Here is an 11,136-nt window from a genome sequence, read left to right as displayed (position 1 = left end):
TCAAAGAATTCACTTTACCGCCATTCGCCCAACCACTCAGTGCTTTGCTGGAGTAGTCAAGGAAATCTACCCAAGACTGGTTTGGCAATTTCTGGCTGTCCTTGAACCTGATGCGATACTTCTCAGGGGTAAGCACAAACTTGGTGAGTAAGCTGGGTTTCATAGGAATGTTTGTCATCGGATCCCCCAACTCTAGTGTAAGAAGAGTGTCTCTCCCCACTGTGGGCATGTGTTTCCACAAGCTTGCCCTTCGCCCCAATCCTTCTCTGGTACCCTGTGCATTCTCATGGCTGCCTCACAAACAGAAACACAGCTATCTATATCATCCCTCACCACATAGCTAAGTACCAGGGCTTGGGGTGTGCAGACTCTTACCTCTCCATTGGACACTGAATGAATACTGCCACCATTGCTGCTGGATTCCAATACTTGTCTTGCTCCTGAGGTTCATGTCCTTGAGACTCACTTCATGAGCCAGGACCACTTTTTTTCATACAGGGCCCTCTTAGCCTTCATGCTCTGGGGGCAGCTTCCTCTACTCAAGGGCCCATTTGGCTGTTGTTCCCTCCATCCTGAGTTTGGCAAGCTGCAGCCTGAACACCAGGGATATCCTGAATCTTTTTGTCCATTTTTGTTAAGATTGTAAGCAGGTTCTATAAATGCTGATATGATTTCCCATAAGCTCCTCCTGCTATCTTCCTGTCCTGATGACACCCCGTGTATACATGTACGAGATGAAACATCGCTATCGCCAGAAAAACAAAAAACGGATTTCCATTCAGTGTTTACATTGGATAAACATATTTATAAGTTATTTCTACATCAAACAAACAAGGGTTTAAACATTTACCTATTTGCACTACATTTTTTTTCTTTTTTTTCTTTTACGCTTTGCACTCACCAGTGCACAGATTTTCTCACAAATTTGATTTATGCTGTAATTAATCATAGTTTACCATGAGAACTTACACTGTTGGATTAAACATTTATTGATTGCAGTAATTTTACTGTTCCAAAAACTAAAAAGCACTAAATGAGTTCTTTGCAAACCATTGCTTTCTTATAACAATATACCCAGGTTCACATTGGCTTACAGAACGGTCTTCTTTATACTCAGTTGGAGTGCAGTATTGCACCGCAAGAGCCTTACTATAACGCTTACCCTAACTAGGGTTCACATACACACTCCTGCACAGAAGGACTATATAAGATGTCTGATGGAGAAGCTCCTCTATACACAGGTGAGTACATTGCTCCAACAGGCAAACTAATACTGTGGAGTTGTGGTTCCATATCGGAACCTTTGAGTGAATACAAACATCTTTTCATTAAAGATTTCGTACCACAGATCCAAACATATATAAGACACAACACACACATGATCAATCTAACTGAAGCTATGGAGTATGGCCTCAATAACAAGCTTCTGGTGACCCTGGATATAGAATCCTTATTCACCAACATCCTTCAGGGAGAGCATTGAGGTAATTCGTCAAGTACTAACCACACACCATTACCCAGGTTCCTACTTATTTCCTGATAGTGTTTCTCACAACTGCCTTAACACTCAATTACTTTGCTTCCAATAATACGTATTATCAACAGTGTGGAGAGACTTCCAGGGGGCAATTTTCTCTTTGAATTTAGCAAACCGGTAGTTTGGTGTTTTGAGCAACATTTTCTATTCACAGATAATAACCTCTACAAATGTCGATTAAAGGGAGGAAAAGATACATTGAATATATTGTTATGATCTCGACTGAGTCTGACACCATGCTAGAGACCATTTTTTACAACCTGAACAACACCCAAAACAAGCTGTGATTCACCTACAGCAGTGATCATGATGAGATACCTTTTTTAAACCTACTGATCAACAATGTCAATGGTCACCTTATCGCAACACTATATCATAAGCGGACAGTAAGGAACACTGTTGAAATATCAAAGCTTTCATCCACATGCTCTGAGAAATGGCCTACCATGAGGGCAGTTTCTCAGACTGCATTTCAGCTGTATATATAAAACAGATTACTTTAGAGAGGCTAATCTACTACTTGCAAAACTGAAAAACAGAGGCTACTTGCGGACAGTAAAAAGCATGGCTATGAAGCGAGTCTGGTTTTGCCCAAGAGAAGAGCTCCTACAACCTGGAGCAAAATAACAATTGGATAAAGTTGTATGTGTGACTACATTTTGTCCTCATACTTACAACACAGTACATTCCCTGATAAAACATTTTCTCAAACAGATCAATTTTTCATTTGAACTGCCCATCTTTGTCTACAACAGGGTAAAAACATCAAGGACCATCTACTTTCGTGCTGTAATACAAAAACCCAAAGCAACAATACAATCACGAGCAGCAGGGTATTGGGTCCGCTATTAGGACATGACAAATGCAAGAGCTGTATAGTATGCTAGGTCACCTCAAGCGCAAATCTATTTACTCATAAAGGCATACTAGCTGATCTGTGATTCTTTTCCAACAGTAACTCTTCAAAATGTGTTTATTGTATTTTGTGTCCATACAACCTCATTTATGTAGGGCAAACCACATTAGATCACGATAATCCTATCACACAGTCCCTGCCCTGAGGAAGACCTTCTTTGAAATCCTCCTGGTCCCCAGCACGAAGGTCGAAATGCGTCGGCACACCCACACAACTCACCTTTCACTTTCACAGGACTCAGAGCACCAGTAGTAAATAGGAGTATTAAAAAGGACTCGAAAAGTTTAGCCAAAAAAAGCTGAATGGTTTAAACTTTGAACATTTTCGGAATGACTCTCTGAGCCTAGACTTTTTTAAGGATCACTTACTAAAATTTTACCATGGAGTACTAATCAGATGTACCCTGGTGGATACAAAACGTAGGATTATGACCAAACATGCCAAAATGTGGAATTCACTGTATATATGATATGAACTTTGTTTGATTATTGTTTATAACTCCTTTGCAAACAACAACATTTTTCTTTACAGGAAGATCGTATGTACAAATACAATACAAAAAGTAATCAAACTATGTTTTGTTGTGAAACTGAAGGATATTTGCATTTATGAAAAGAAAAACATAAGATAAATAGAACACTTAAAGAGAAAAGAAAGTTCTATGCTGTTCATTATTGAATAGTTGTGCACCTACCTTAAATGTTTTAAAAAATTGAAAGTTTTACTGTTCATTTATTTGAACCCGCCGTGGAAAAAAGTAAGATCCATGTCCATGAGTAATTCACGAATCTATGGTCCTAGAGGTACTGTGTTGTCCATTCACTATGCACTGCATTGCAAGCCTCTTATTATCTTCTGTGGAATGCATTGCGTTATGAGTCTCAATCCCACGAATGGCCATTTTTTGGTTGAGCTTAGGCAGCTCATGCTGTATTCAATAAAACGACTTTGTTCCTGCCTGCTGCTTACTATAGGTTTACTCCAATGTAGTTCTTACTTGCTGCCAACTAACCGGTTCGCGCAGCCAATACGTCACTTCCTTTGAAGGTTGAGCAGCATCGGCCAATTACAGCTTTTATATGCTTTCCTTCTTTGTCTCTTGTTTAGTGTAGTGTAGTTCCTATATTCCCAATAGGCTCTGCGCATTGGAAGAATATATCCTATAGATTTGACATAGGACTGAGATCAACTAGGTCTCTATCGAATATACTAAACATAATTGTTTGTGTGCCAGCTTAGACAGAGGTCACTAGAAACTTTCTTGAATACACAAGAAGGGATTCGTTTCTTACAACCGCATAAACATGACAATTTTGTTTCCCAAGAATAAGAATATATCACTCAGAGTCGCGGAAACAATAGATAAGTATTTCACTCAGTCAATCGTGCATGCTTTGTTTCTACAGAGTTGCAGAGAAATAGTGAGACAGGCGTTTTCAATAAAAAGGGTTTATTGAACAGTCTTCTTTCTCATGCAAGGGAAGTGAACTGCTACAATCATTTGCAGACTGCAAAGTATAATGCATACAGCAAGAAAGGTAATATGAAATAATACTATAAGAGCATTGTATGGATTCTAAGCCATATAAAAATACATACATAAATAACATTGACTAAAATACTCAACTGGTGCTTCTAAAATACGCCTACCCCAATGTACCTAACCTAAGTCTAGTACAAGGGAAGAAGTAAGTATTGTGTAGCATAGGTTTAGTTTTTGCCAAGAATCTACCAAAGGTTTCTCTCGGTTCTAATCAGCTCCATACCTTGTTAGAATGAACGAGGTCTGGTATCTCTGTCTCGGGACTCGATTTCCCAACATCCTGCAAGGGGAGCCGGAAACACTGGAGCTGGATTCTTGGCAGGAGAAGGGCAGCTTCCTGATCAGTGCGTCAGCTGGAGAGTCGGCTTCCTTCTGCACTTGTTGTAGCGAGCTGCGTCGGGCAAGTAGGCCTTCGAACTGCTCCAAACCACTATATCTTGCTAGAGCAAGTGAAGGTATATTTATACCTTGAAGTTGTTTAGGAATGCTATAGTTTGACGTAAAGTCGGGCATATGAACGTCAGGAAAGAGCCCCTAGGGAATAGTTGTTCTTTGTAAAGTAACTGAGTTCTTGGACAAATCAATATTCAAGCAAGGGGAAGTCCCTGACTGCTTAATTTGGCTTTCCAAGAAGTCGTTGTGATGTTTGGTACGGGTGGAAGTAGCCATACCTATATTTGGGTAGCATGGGCTATGCCTATATAAGGGCAATGTGAATTGTACCTACATAAGGGCATGAATCTGGAAAATTCACTCAGAGCTTAAAACGCCACACAACACCCACTCCAATTTCTTATGTACGACATTACTAAGTTCTAAACACATAAAAACATATCTAAACATGATATGTTAAAACCCACCCAAAATACATAAAAATGCATTGGTACTGGTTGTACACGAAAAGCATTTGTGATGTACGCATTTAAAGCAATGTTTCATTCAAAGCATATAGATGACATTTGAAAATGCTATCCGAATGAATCACAAAAATACATTTATGAAATGGCTCTCATTTACAGAAGAAAAAAAAATGAGACCATTCCATGGCAGATAATATAAACTGTTTGAGTGTGGACAAGATCAAATATTGCCTCTAGGAAGTTTTCAAAGAATTCTAGTTCTCTATGAATAGTTCTACATTAAGCAGATTACTTTGTACCAAAAAATGAAAAAATACAAATTTGGAAAAACAAAAGTTTGATCATAGAAAAAAGAGTTCCAAAGTTATGACTTTGTTTTGAAAAACGAAGTTCGAATTCAGAGTCTCTCAGAACACTGAGTGCCAAATCAAAAGTCAGTGTTATTGTTTGGTGAAAACATAAAATCTTCTAAGTCTGTAAAGAATTTGTCTACCATTGTAGTTGAAAGTTGGATTACCTTGTTAAGAAGATTAATCGGGCATAGATGTGAAGCATCGCCGTCAGCGTTGGTCGCATTAGCAATGTTTGAATAGGATGGTAGCTGTGTGCCGCTTTTCTCTCGTACCACAACGTCAGCATTTTGTGTCTGTGAGATCTCAATGAATGCTGTCATCAGGATTGGTGATTCAGAAAAGGGGGTGGTGATGAACAGAGTGCCTGAATTAAGCAGACCACTCTTACCCAGTCCAAAGATCAGGGCTTGATCCATCACCGTTTTTTAGCTCACTGCACCATCCCAGCTCAGAACTTGGCTATATGCAAATTAGTCTGTTCCTGTCCCAGTGCATGATGGGAACAGGGCAAACCAAACTACCAAGCCAATTCTTATACTGGGAAGGAAACAAGCTTCCGGGGACCGGTTTCTGCCATTTCAGGCGTCGTCGGCCCGGCTTGCTTGAATCCTGATGGTGCAATGAGCAAGGGACTCACATCTGAGTATACCCTTCCACGCTTATGGTGGACAAAATGATTCAGAAAAGGGGGTGGTGATGAACAGAGTGCCTGAATTAAGCAGACCACTCTTACCCAGTCCAAAGATCAGGGCTTGATCCATCACCGTTTTTTAGCTCACTGCACCATCCCAGCTCAGAACTTGGCTATATGCAAATTAGTCTGTTCCTGTCCCAGTGCATGATGGGAACAGGGCAAACCAAACTACCAAGCCAATTCTTATACTGGGAAGGAAACAAGCTTCCTGGGACCGGTTTCTGCCATTTCAGGCGTCGTCGGCCCGGCTTGCTTGAATCCTGATGGTGCAATGAGCAAGGGACTCACATCTGAGTATACCCTTCCACGCTTATGGTGGACAAAATGATTCAGAAAAGGGGGTGGTGATGAACAGAGTGCCTGAATTAAGCAGACCACTCTTACCCAGTCCAAAGATCAGGGCTTGATCCATCACCGTTTTTTAGCTCACTGCACCATCCCAGCTCAGAACTTGGCTATATGCAAATTAGTCTGTTCCTGTCCCAGTGCATGATGGGAACAGGGCAAACCAAACTACCAAGCCAATTCTTATACTGGGAAGGAAACAAGCTTCTGGGGACCGGTTTCTGCCATTTCAGGCGTCGTCGGCCCGGCTTGCTTGAATCCTGATGGTGCAATGAGCAAGGGACTCACATCGGAGTATACCCTTCCACGCTTATGGTGGACAAAATGATTCAGAAAAGGGGGTGGTGATGAACAGAGTGCCTGAATTAAGCAGACCACTCTTACCCAGTCCAAAGATCAGGGCTTGATCCATCACCGTTTTTTAGCTCACTGCACCATCCCAGCTCAGAACTTGGCTATATGCAAATTAGTCTGTTCCTGTCCCAGTGCATGATGGGAACAGGGCAAACCAAACTACCAAGCCAATTCTTATACTGGGAAGGAAACAAGCTTCCGGGGACCGGTTTCTGCCATTTCAGGCGTCGTCGGCCCGGCTTGCTTGTATCCTGATGGTGCAATGAGCAAGGGACTCACATCTGAGTATACCCTTCCACGCTTATGGTGGACAAAATGATTCAGAAAAGGGGGTGGTGATGAACAGAGTGCCTGAATTAAGCAGACCACTCTTACCCAGTCCAAAGATCAGGGCTTGATCCATCACCGTTTTTTAGCTCACTGCACCATCCCAGCTCAGAACTTGGCTATATGCAAATTAGTCTGTTCCTGTCCCAGTGCATGATGGGAACAGGGCAAACCAAACTACCAAGCCAATTCTTATACTGGGAAGGAAACAAGCTTCCGGGGACCGGTTTCTGCCATTTCAGGCGTCGTCGGCCCGGCTTGCTTGAATCCTGATGGTGCAATGAGCAAGGGACTCACATCTGAGTATACCCTTCCACGCTTATGGTGGACAAAATGATTCAGAAAAGGGGGAGGTGATGAACAGAGTGCCTGAATTAAGCAGACCACTCTTACCCAGTCCAAAGATCAGGGCTTGATCCATCACCGTTTTTTAGCTCACTGCACCATCCCAGCTCAGAACTTGGCTATATGCAAATTAGTCTGTTCCTGTCCCAGTGCATGATGGGAACAGGGCAAACCAAACTACCAAGCCAATTCTTATACTGGGAAGGAAACAAGCTTCCGGGGACCGGTTTCTGCCATTTCAGGCGTCGTCGGCCCGGCTTGCTTGAATCCTGATGGTGCAATGAGCAAGGGACTCACATCTGAGTATACCCTTCCACGCTTATGGTGGACAAAATGATTCAGAAAAGGGGGTGGTGATGAACAGAGTGCCTGAATTAAGCAGACCACTCTTACCCAGTCCAAAGATCAGGGCTTGATCCATCACCGTTTTTTAGCTCACTGCACCATCCCAGCTCAGAACTTGGCTATATGCAAATTAGTCTGTTCCTGTCCCAGTGCATGATGTGAACAGGGCAAACCAAACTACCAAGCCAATTCTTATACTGGGAAGGAAACAAGCTTCCGGGGACCGGTTTCTGCCATTTCAGGCGTCGTCGGCCCGGCTTGCTTGAATCCTGATGGTGCAATGAGCAAGGGACTCACATCTGAGTATACCCTTCCACGCTTATGGTGGACAAAATGATTCAGAAAAGGGGGTGGTGATGAACAGAGTGCCTGAATTAAGCAGACCACTCTTACCCAGTCCAAAGATCAGGGCTTGATCCATCACCGTTTTTTAGCTCACTGCACCATCCCAGCTCAGAACTTGGCTATATGCAAATTAGTCTGTTCATGTCCCAGTGCATGATGGGAACAGGGCAAACCAAACTACCAAGCCAATTCTTATAATGGGAAGGAAACTAGCTTCCGGGGACCGGTTTCTGCCATTTCAGGCGTCGTCGGCCCGGCTTGCTTGAATCCTGATGGTGCAATGAGCAAGGGACTCACATCTGAGTATACCCTTCCACGCTTATGGTGGACAAAATGATTCAGAAAAGGGGGTGGTGATGAACAGAGTGCCTGAATTAAGCAGACCACTCTTACCCAGTCCAAAGATCAGGGCTTGATCCATCACCGTTTTTTAGCTCACTGCACCATCCCAGCTCAGAACTTGGCTATATGCAAATTAATCTGTTCCTGTCCCAGTGCATGATGGGAACAGGGCAAACCAAACTACCAAGCCAATTCTTATACTGGGAAGGAAACAAGCTTCCGGGGACAGGTTTCTGCCATTTCAGGTGTCGTCGGCCCGGCTTGCTTGAATCCTGATGGTTCAATGAGCAAGGGACTCACATCTGAGTATACCCTTCCACGCTTATGGTGGACAAAATGATTCAGAAAAGGGGGTGGTGATGAACAGAGTGCCTGAATTAAGCAGACCACTCTTACCCAGTCCAAAGATCAGGGCTTGATCCATCACCGTTTTTTAGCTCACTGCACCATCCCAGCTCAGAACTTGGCTATATGCAAATTAGTCTGTTCCTGTCCCAGTGCATGATGGGAACAGGGCAAACCAAACTACCAAGCCAATTCTTATACTGGGAAGGAAACAAGCTTCCGGGGACAGGTTTCTGCCATTTCAGGCGTCGTCGGCCCGGCTTGCTTGAATCCTGATGGTGCAATGAGCAAGGGACTCACATCTGAGTATACCCTTCCACGCTTATGGTGGACAAAATGATTCAGAAAAGGGGGTGGTGATGAACAGAGTTCGATTAAATTGTGGAACCTCCTGAGGCTCAGCCGGGAGTAGAATTGCTCGCACTCTGATTTTAAAGCACTAAAAACTTGCATTTTTAAACTCACTTACTTGCTCTTGGCACCAGACACTCTTGGGCAGGGCTCCTAGTTCACAGCGGATTAAGCGCTGGAAAGGGAAACCTCAAGCCGCCATTCTCCTCGCTAAGGCACGGGACACGCCCACTTACGAGGCCACGCCCCCCCGCAACAGGTATAAAGCGCGCTGAACACTAGCGACGCTTGATTAAATTGTGGAACCTCCTGAGGCTCAGCCGGGAGTAGAATTGCTCGCACTCTGATTTTAAAGCACTAAAAACTTGCATTTTTAAACTCACTTACTTGCTCTTGGCACCAGACACTCTTGGGCAGGGCTCCTAGATCACAGCGGATTAAGCGCTGGAAAGGGAAACCTCAAGCCGCCATTCTCCTCGAAAGGGAAACCTCAAGCCGCCATTCTCCTCGCTAAGGCCCGGGACACGCCCACTTACGAGGCCACGCCCCCCCGCAACAGGTATAAAGCGCGCTGAACACTAGCGACGCCTGATTAAATTGTGGAACCTCCTGAGGCTCAGCCGGGAGTAGAATTGCTCGCACTCTGATTTTAAAGCACTAAAAACTTGCATTTTTAAACTCACTTACTTGCTCTTGGCACCAGACACTCTTGGGCAGGGCTCCTAGTTCACAGCGGATTAAGCGCTGGAAAGGGAAACCTCAAGCCGCCATTCTCCTCGCTAAGGCACGGGACACGCCCACTTACGAGGCCACGCCCCCCCCGCAACAGGTATAAAGCGCGCTGAACACTAGCGACGCTTGATTAAATTGTGGAACCTCCTGAGGCTCAGCCGGGAGTAGAATTGCTCGCACTCTGATTTTAAAGCACTAAAAACTTGCATTTTTAAACTCACTTACTTGCTCTTGGCACCAGACACTCTTGGGCAGGGCTCCTAGATCACAGCGGATTAAGCGCTGGAAAGGGAAACCTCAAGCCGCCATTCTCCTCGAAAGGGAAACCTCAAGCCGCCATTCTCCTCGCTAAGGCCCGGGACACGCCCACTTACGAGGCCACGCCCCCCCGCAACAGGTATAAAGCGCGCTGAACACTAGCGACGCCTGATTAAATTGTGGAACCTCCTGAGGCTCAGCCGGGAGTAGAATTGCTCGCACTCTGATTTTAAAGCACTAAAAACTTGCATTTTTAAACTCACTTACTTGCTCTTGGCACCAGACACTCTTGGGCAGGGCTCCTAGTTCACAGCGGATTAAGCGCTGGAAAGGGAAACCTCAAGCCGCCATTCTCCTCGCTAAGGCACTGGACACGCCCACTTACGAGGCCACGCCCCCCCTCCGCCTCCCCGCCCCCAACCCCCCTCCATAAGAATGTGTAATCACCGGAAGCGCAGCGGACGAGCGCAGCGGGCGCGACGATTGCGCGCCGAGACCGGGCCAAGGGCCACCCCCCCTGATCCTTCATCCCCGTACCCCGCAACCAACTCTGTGCCAATAACTTACACTTCGGATCAACTCCTTAGCATCAAACAAACCACCAGGTATTCTCACTCACTACCAAACTTCAACTATAATGATCCTAGGTTCGGCCCACTCAAGTGTCCCACTTGCATTGAGATATCACCTATCTTTTCCCCTACACCTCCCCCTTTAGTAACAGCAGCCCTGATCAATGCAAGATCTTTACCAAAACATAAATTTGAAATCGCCGAGTTCATAGACTCACAACAGATAGATATTCTGTTCATCACCGAGACTTGGGGAGATGAGGCCTCTGGCCCCGACTTTAGAGACGCAACACCAAACAACTACTGCGTATGTAAAATAGACAGACCTATAAGGAAGGGTGGGGGAGTCGCAATCATTTATAAAAATCACTTCAAAATATCCATTACAGATACAACCTATCCTGAATGCGAGGCTCTCCTCTTCTCAATAGGCCTATCCAGCAAAACATCATTTAAAGGGATGTTGATCTACCGTCCTCCAGGATCCAGAGCTAAATTCCTAGCACGTCTGGATCACATAATCGAGACTTCCATTGGATCACCACAGTTCACCATCCTAGGTGATTTTAATT

General features: G+C 44.5%; 1 long non-coding RNA gene across 1 annotated transcript in view; it reads right to left on the bottom strand.

Annotated features, from left to right (window-relative positions):
* Nucleotides 1-551: 551 nt before the first annotated feature.
* LOC144753476 (uncharacterized) overlaps nt 552-11,136 on the bottom strand; it is a 485,329-nt gene continuing 474,744 nt past the window's right edge. The window contains exon 6 of the long non-coding RNA XR_013594380.1: nt 552-745. This is a non-coding gene — a long non-coding RNA (uncharacterized LOC144753476). The remainder of the gene's footprint in view (nt 746-11,136) is intronic.

Source organism: Lissotriton helveticus, chromosome 5_1, assembly GCF_964261635.1.
Source record: "Lissotriton helveticus chromosome 5_1, aLisHel1.1, whole genome shotgun sequence".
Taxonomy (NCBI): Eukaryota; Metazoa; Chordata; class Amphibia; order Caudata; family Salamandridae; genus Lissotriton; species Lissotriton helveticus.
This window is presented reverse-complemented; position numbering and strand designations above follow the sequence as displayed.